Here is an 8,523-nt window from a genome sequence, read left to right as displayed (position 1 = left end):
GAGACAAGCAAAAAAAGACGAGTCTAAAAAAAAAAAAAAAAAAAGGAAAAAAAAAAAAAAAAGCCTGTGTGCTGCACTCGTGCGCCTGCCCCCGCATCCCTGCGGCGAGAGAATCCCCTCAGCCTCTGTGCTCCTCACGACACCTACACGTCGCCAGCCGTGCTGAGCCTAAAAATAGAAACCCACCATGCTGTGCCTGCTCAGCCACGAACGCCGCCATCTATTCGTTTTTTCAAATAGCAATTGTATCGTGTACTAGAGTCTGGGGGAGGAAAAAAGATGAATAAACATCTTTCCCGAGCAGGAGAGAAGCCTGCAATGCCCTCTTCTATTTGCATCATCCTGCATGATGCGAGATTCCTCATCTCTGTGTCAGCGGGGAAGACTCACGAGCACGCAACAACGGCAACGCCTGTTGATGCTTTCCAGCGATGAGAGCAGGATGCCCTTGTGCCCTTGACAGGAAAGCAGAGCCCAGGAGTTAACTGGCCTTTGCCTCCCACACCCCTCAGCTGAGCTTTTCGGAAAGCTGCAGCATCCCCAGGACGCCCTCAGCACGTTAATTCACATGCGTGGACGCTGCTGGACAAGAGGTGCCTGCATGAAGGCGGTTTATAATTATTAGCATCTCTACCTGGGCTCAAGAGCTCCTCTCCCAGACCTGGTTTAGGGGCAGAGAGCAGACAGCGCTTTCTCGCCTTTATTCCCCTCCCAAGCTGCAAGCCTGAGGGTTTTCCTGACCTGCTGGAGCTGGTTTATCTTTTCAATACACTGCTGAGCACATTCCTCCCCATCAGTATTTAAGTCATGCCCCAGATCTAATGGAGAGCACTCGCCTCGCCCCTCCTGGGCACCGGTAGCAAAGGATGGGAGCTCCCGGCTCCGCAGCAGTGGCAGGACCGCGGCGGACGATGCAGGACAGGGCAGAGGAGCAGGGAGAAGATGGGGCCGCTTCTCGTTGCACTCTTGGAGCCTGGTGAGAAGGGGTTTGCTGCCCCGGCCCGGTGGGGGGTAGCACACAACTCGGCTCCAGCGGTCAGGGGAGAGACAGAAAGGGCACAGACACCTTCCCAGACTGAAAGTTGCTGTAGCCGATGCATTGGCATCACAGTAATCAAACGCCTTTCCAAAGAGGGTCGGAAGTGCTGGGCTCTCTTCCCAGCCCTGTCACTGAGTCACTGCACAACTCTGGGCAAGTCCCAATGCAGAGAGTGACAAGGATGACAGTATCTTTCCTTGCAGTGATTCCCATGGCCAAGAAGTAGAGACCAGGGAAAAGACACCCCACCGCTCCCTGCGCCTGAACTCTCAGCCTCATTGCCAGCGCTAAATATTCCTTATTCCCTTGTAAAACTTCATTCCCAGGAAATGAAGGTGTATGACCACTGCTAAGATATAATTAATGGGGAACAGTGCCTGGACCACAAGAGACAGTAAAGCAGTGTCCAGAGCTCCAGTGGGGGGGAAGCAAATACAAGCCCACTTTTGTGGAGCGTGCAGCAGCGTGAACGCACGTGTTAGGCATCCGCTGTAACGGATGCGGTGGCTGACTTGTAATAACTCTTAGGTTATGACAAAAAAAAGAAGGCGTTTGTTTGGCTCCTATGCGACAGAGCGTGGCCATGCATAACAGCTCTGTTAATGAATGCAAATGATCCCTGCCCAAAGGGAGGTCTGTTCTCTTTGCACAAAAAAACCATATTTTGCTGAGAGTGAAAAGAAGTGTGCTGAGCAATAAACAGGGAACAGAGTAGCCTCCAGGGAAAAGTTCAGAGCCTGCCCTTTCCCCAGGAAGGCCCTGGAGAATGGCTTTTTGTTGACAGCCTGGATGGAGATTTTGTGCCTGCCAGGCTAGCTGGGAGACTGCAAAGGCACATCCTGTACAGCTGGTCAGATGGTGGGGACGAGCCTTTGCTGTGGATGAGGTGACATCCCCTACTCTAAGGCCTGACATACAATCATGCTTCAGCCCATCACCCCCATGTGTGCCCTATCCCTATGTTGATATCCCAGGGTGGCTGTCACCAGGACGGAGCCAGACTCTTTGCAGCGGTGCTCAGAGACAGGACAAGGGGCAATGGGCACAAACTGAAACAGAAGAGGTTTCAGTTGAATATGAGGAAAAACTTCTTGACTTTGAGGGTGCCTGAGCCCTGGCCCAGGCTGCCCAGGGGGCTGTGGAGTCTCCTTCTCTGGAGATATTCAAAGCCCGCCTGGACGAAGTCCTGTGTAGCATGCTCTAGGAGAACCTGCTTGAGCAGGGGGGTGGGACTGGGTGAGCTCCCCAGGTCCCTTCCAACCCTTGCCATTCTGGGATTCTGCAATTCCTCTTTTCTGATAAATCAGCTACAAAGCCCTGTTCCGTGTGCAGCCCTGCATCCCCTGCAGACGTGCTGCCGTTAGACCTCTGGGATAAGGCGCTAAGTCCTGGCTGGTGCTCGCCTCTGCCGCAGCGTGTCGCGGCACCGACAGAGCAGAGGGCAGCACAAACTCGACAAAGAGGTGGCACCACGTTGCCAGTTTCCCTTTCAGTGGAGTGGTTCCCCACCTTCCGACATGGAACTGTTGGAACGGGTCCAGAGGAGAGCTACAAAAATGATCCGAGGGCTGGAGCACCTCTCCTATGAGGACAGGCTGAGAGAGTTGGGCTTGCTCAGCCTGGAGAAGAGCAGGCTACGGGGAGACCTGATTGCGGCCTTCCAGTACCTAAAGGGGGCCTATAGGAAAGATGGGGAACGTCTTTTTAGTAGGGCCAGCTGTGTTAGGACAAGGGGAAATGGTTTTAAACTAGAACAGGGTAGGTTCAGGCTAGAGGTAAGGAAGAAATTTTTTACAATGAGGGTGGTAAAACACTGGAACAGGTTGCCCAGAGAGGTAGTGGAGGCCCCATCCCTGGGAACATTCAAGGCCAGGTTGGATGGGGCTCTGAGCAACCTGATCTAGTTAGCAGTGTCCCTGCTCACTGCAGGGGGGTTGGACTAGATGACCTCTAGGGGTCCCTTCCAACCCAAAACATTCTATGATTCTATTCTATGATTCCTTGGCGTTGGGGGTCCATCTCCCCGGCAGAAAGTCCTCTTTTCACCTACAGCCCTCCTCTGGCTCTGTCCCCAGGCAGGAAGGGGCTGCTGGCCCAGCAGCTTCAGCTCTCCATTCCGAGCGGTGGAGTCAAAGTGGTGCCTTCCACAGCAGCACAGCAAAACTCATCCGGGGGCAGAGCAACAGCATGGAGCCCTGGGGAAGAAGGAGCTTGACAGTGGAGTCACACAGGCAGGAATCACTGCTTCCACGTGCATCTCCATCTCCGCTACACCAGAAACCAGAATTCTTATTTTTAACCCCTCTGAGAGGAGTCACAGGCCATTTGCCAGCAAGCAGCCTCTTGCAATTCAGCATTTCCCCAAAGAACTGAAACGTGCAATGCACAGTAAAGCTCCGGGCAGGACTAGACTGGGGCAGCTGAAGAGGGCACAGGCAAGTGCCTGCCCAGCTTCTTTCCCCTGGGGAGCAGGGCTGGGAAGAAGATGTGCTCCTGTGTTCTCATCCTTCCCTTCAACAGTCGAGGGACACAAATCGCTGAGCCAGCAGTAACAATAGCTGCTGTTGTGCTCTTGCAAAGTAAGACCACTAATACAGCTTGTGCCAGCATCCAGAGATGCAGCCGAGGACTCTGCAGGCCCGCGAATTTTCACCTCCCTTCTTGCTTTGTGGAGGCCCTGTTAATTTGTTCGAGCTATCCCTTTTGTCGAACCCTGCTTGTGGCTCTGAAGCTCGCATCTAAAGAGAAGCTTTCAGCTACCAAATGACTGCCAGTATTTTGGCATCAGTAATCCCCTTGCAGTAGGCATGTCTAAGATACCAGGGCTGTTTTCACAAGCTACAGCAGATACACGCTACCTGCGCCTCAAACCTGGATATCCCAAATTCTTTCTTCTTCCAGAGGGCCTGGCACTGCCCAATATTCCCTTCCCAAAATAAACACAGTCAAAGAGGGTTGGAGATCATCCAGCTGTATATGCCCAGGATGCAGATGCAAAGCAGGCACTAAATCTAGGCAATTGTCCCCACCAGGACCTGTCACATTAGCATCACTGATACAGACAGAAAACTTTATCCCCCTCAGTACAACACTTTGGGGTTCAGTCCCTTCTCAGCCCCTGTAACACTTTACCTGCATCCACGGAATTCAAACAGACACCAACAGCGTGCAGCAGCTCACATTCGGTCTTTTTAATGCAAGGTTAACTGTTGTGTTCAGCCTAGAAGACCAGCAATTGTCAGGAAGCAGAGGGACCTCATCGCTCAGCACCAGCACGCGAACCAGGCGCTCTGAACGGCAGGTCCGGCCATTGCTACCGTGGTGGCTGATTTACAGCTGCACCTATACGGAGGTCATGACTGCAAATCCCGATGGAAACGTGACTTAACGTGGCAATGGGAGCTGTCATTCCTGGCACCAGCTCTACCTTCAGAAGTGGCAGGAGGGACAGTAGAATTAGGAAGCTGGCAGTTTCAGACAGCCAGATTGAAGACTCGGACACCTTGCACCCCTCTGCCAGCTCCCAATGGATACGGTGGAGGACATGAGCACGCCAAGAACACACAACTGTAACTGCAAGGAGAGGGTAGGAGGATGCGCCTCAGCCCCAAACACCTCTCTCCACCTCCTCTTCTCTCTTTTCTGCTCCCGCCGCCAGCGCTGCCCCTGACCACATCTGCCTTCTATTCCCCAAGCCCCCCTGCTACGGATGGGAGGGCAAGGCGCACGCCGATCGGTGGAATTAATCTGCTCTGAGCTAGCCTCAAGGCAGCACGGGGCACCGCAGACAGCGCTGAGTCTGCAGGACTGAGAATCCCCAGCTCTCAGTAGGGCTGGGGTTTTTTTAATGAATTAGGCATAACTGACACGCACTGAATCCTCCTGTCTAGACATCTGCAGAGAAGTGACAAGCTGCCAGAGAGGATGTGGAGCCTCGGCAAGGGGGTGGGGAGGACGGGGGAAAACTGCACACAGTTGCCAGCTCTACAGCACCAAGACGGTGCTGGCTTCAGGCGAGAAGGGCATTCAGCACATTGACCTAGCCAGTGTCTTTCAGCAACTCAGTGGGTTGTAATCAATCGGCTCTGGTGCGCACAGAAGGCTGGAGGTCTTTTCTAATTAAAGCCTCTCTCCCCATTACTCCTGGGGAGTTTTGTTTGGAAACTCAGCTCAAAGTTGCTCTCAGTTACCCCAGCTCGTGCTCAGAAGTGCTTTAGCTGAGAGAGGAGGGAGCGCAGGGCAAAACCTCAATGCCTGCACCGGGACATTCCCGCTCCCACACTTGACAGAGATAAAGGGTATCCAGCCTGCTTAGTGCCTATCCGGGAACACAGTCTTCTCCCTCTCTCGTGCACGCTTTGCACAGGCAGCAACTCTTCCTGTAGACATCTTAAAATTCAGCTTTTGCCTTTAGTATTTTGCACACAGGGGATCACAGCAGCTCCAAGCAGGATGCAGTGGTTGAGGATTTAGAGGCATCTGTCCTAACCTTCGGGTCCCTTTGAGTAATTGGTTGTAAGGGTCAGGACCCAAATAGGTTTGGGACTGCCAAATTCCCAGGTTAGGAAGGAACAAGAAATGGAAATTAATTCATGCCTTGAGATGCTCAGCAAAATGTGCAGGTCTCCAGCTGTGCTGGGATTAGACAGCGGTTCCTACAGTCCATCACAAAGCACACCAAAATCTAAGCAAAAGGAGCCCCTTGCTTCTGCCAAGGGCTGGAAATGTGGGTCATGTCCTAATTCCCCCCTCCCACTGTCCCCCAGCAGACACGGGAGAGGAGCTACTGTCGCATCCAGTGCTATTTTATGGCGCAAGCAGTGCCAAATCTCTACACACAGGCATCAAGCAAGTCTCTCCAGGCAGCAGAGTGAGAGTCAACAGCTTCAGCTGCACTATCTATCACTATGGTCTTCCCGATCTCCCCCTAGCCTCCCCCGTGACAGATATCTCTGTCCCCAGCTCATTTTTCAGACAGGTAAACAGACAAGAGGAGAGCGCTCAGGTCATCGGAGGCAGCCTGTTACCAGAGGATCTCAATATTCCTGGCTCCTAGACTTGCCCAGGAGCTCCCTGGCGGCCACATCCTTGGCCAGCAGCTATTCAAAGCGGGATTGTGCCGTTTACCTGTCAGCTACGCAAGGTGATGGTGTCTTGAGTAGGTGGCAGCAGGCCAGTTCAGAACGGGTCGTTACCGCTCAGCAATGCCTTGACGTCAGGCGAGAGCAATGAATCTGGTGAGACTCAGCACGAGCTACCTCTTTGCTTCTAAAGGGAAAGTTGACTCCATGAAGCGAGGCAGCCTGGCCTAGCAGCTCCAGCAATGGACTAGGAAGGAAGGAAAAAGCACTTGGGTCTGCTGGCTGCAAACGGGCGAGCGGATCTTTCCCAGACGGATAAGCCAGGGAACAATGCTGCTGCCGATGCCCTGTGAAGCGCTGCTCACGAGTGACTCTCCGAACCAGGAGATCACCAGAGGAGGTCACCAGCTGCACCCCAACCTCATCGCTTTTGCAGAGACTGCACAGCCCATGCCACGTTTATGGACAGCCTACAAAGCCTCCTACCAGGCTCAGTCGTAGCGTGGGTTGGCAACGTAGAGGTACTGGACCACGTAAGCAGATCTGCATTTCCTCGTCTGAAGGAGCTCAGTGCTTCATGCTGTGGAGCAGTGGGAGCCTGTTTTCAAGCCAGAAAACAATTAGGAGAATTCCCTCACATCTTCTCGCAGGCAGCAGCAGAGGCCACATAGGTGAACACTGAGCTATGAGGAACACGTGACATAACGGCCTTGAGTTTGCTGGTGCACTGGGGGCCTGCCAAGGCCAGCAGGTCCCAGACCCTGGGAATTTCAGTTGAAGGACCTTGAATTCCTGTCCCCAAAGAGTCACATCCTTTAGAGGAGGCAGCGTGGTTTGCAGCCAGTTCTCGCAGGCCAGGCGGAAGGAGTGAAGCCTCTCTTGCTACCAAGTCCAGCTCGCCTAAGGGTTTGGAGGCAAGGCTCTGAGAAAATACAGAAGCCAGCTCTGAGCCTTCTGCATGGCTGTTTGATTTTTGAGCTGCTGAGCCCGAAATGCAGCAAAGCAAGGCCAGAAGCCAGAACAGTCTCCCCAGCAGATCTCCAGTCTTCAGAGCATGTCTGCCTTGATTTTCATGTGCCGCTCCATCTACAGAGACCCAGACTGACAATGATGAGAGCAAGGGCGGATGGCCACGAGATGGGCTGGCAGAGCAAAGATGTTCCATTGCCACCCTCACCAAGCTGACCTTAGCTGACAGAAAGCGTGGGACCATCCTAGCTCCCCAAGATGCTAAGGAGAGACTCCATTTGGATCCTAGACTGTCAAGCCAAGAGAGCAGGTGACTATTACGTCTGCCAGCTCCTGGTCTGCTCTGAATTAGATGCTATTTGCTGGGATTCATGAAACAGTGAGTTCTCAGGAAGGAAACTCAAATCTTTACATCCGAGATCCCTACGAGTCTTACTCACTGCCATGCTGAATAAAGTATTTCCAGCAGATGCTCATGGGTCAGGAGAGAAACTTGGGATGCAGAAGGGAGAGAGTCCACAGAGGTGATCGCTTGGCTGTAGTGATCGTAACCAAAAGGCTATTGTGCATCAAAATGTTGGTGAGCCATGTAACAGTGAACTTGTAACAAACCAGCACCTCCTGGTGCAAAACGCTAGCACACAGACATCCCAAATCTGTGGCGGAAGCCCCATCCCTCCTCCTATCCTTAAATGCAGCTCATGCCTTCAGACCATCCCTACTGAAAAGGGGCAGTAGCTCTCTGAAGCTCATTTCAGCTGTGCCCTGTCCTAGGGGCAACAAGTTACCTGCATCAGCCTAGCGCACCTGGAGACTGTCAGGATCAAAAGCACCCGAATATCCACATGTTGCTGAATCACTCCAGGACCAACCTCCCGCCTTGTGGTCTCCAGCAATGGAGAGTGCCCCAAGATACCGCTCATCGGACAGCAGCCATTGAACTCCAAGGAGAGCAGGCTTCCATTGCAGAGAGACCCCGTGAAAGCAAGGCCACCGTTTCTGCAGTTTTCTAGCTTGGCACAGGTCAGTCGGTGGCCATGAACTGACACACAGAGAGCAGGGGCAGCCACCCGAGCACTGCATTTCTTCCTTGCTGTAGAGAAGCCAAGGTCCCAGGGCCGGCACTCCTCGGAGAGGGAGATATTTGCTCAGCCAGCAGAACCAAACCAGCTGCCCGCCCTGGCCTGCTGCTCCCTGGGACCACCTCCACTAACAGAGATGCTGTAGCTTGAGGAGAGCCCTCTGCCCGAATGCTCACTGCAGAGGCCAGAAAAAAGCTGCCTCCTGCTCGAGGAGGCTGCCCTCCACCCAAGTTGGCAGAAAACCTGTGGCAACGTTTTTCCCTGTGCCCTTCAGCTCCCTCACAGATACCAAATAGCCCGTGAGCTCCCGCCGAGGGTAGGCAAAACCGCAACGGCCAGAACCTCCCTGCAG

The sequence above is a fragment of the Egretta garzetta genome, unplaced genomic scaffold, assembly GCF_000687185.1.
Source record: "Egretta garzetta isolate BGI_Z169 unplaced genomic scaffold, ASM68718v1 scaffold29, whole genome shotgun sequence".
Classification (NCBI taxonomy): Eukaryota; Metazoa; Chordata; class Aves; order Pelecaniformes; family Ardeidae; genus Egretta; species Egretta garzetta.
The sequence above is the reverse complement of the archived record's forward strand: the minus strand, read 5'-3'. Positions refer to the sequence as shown.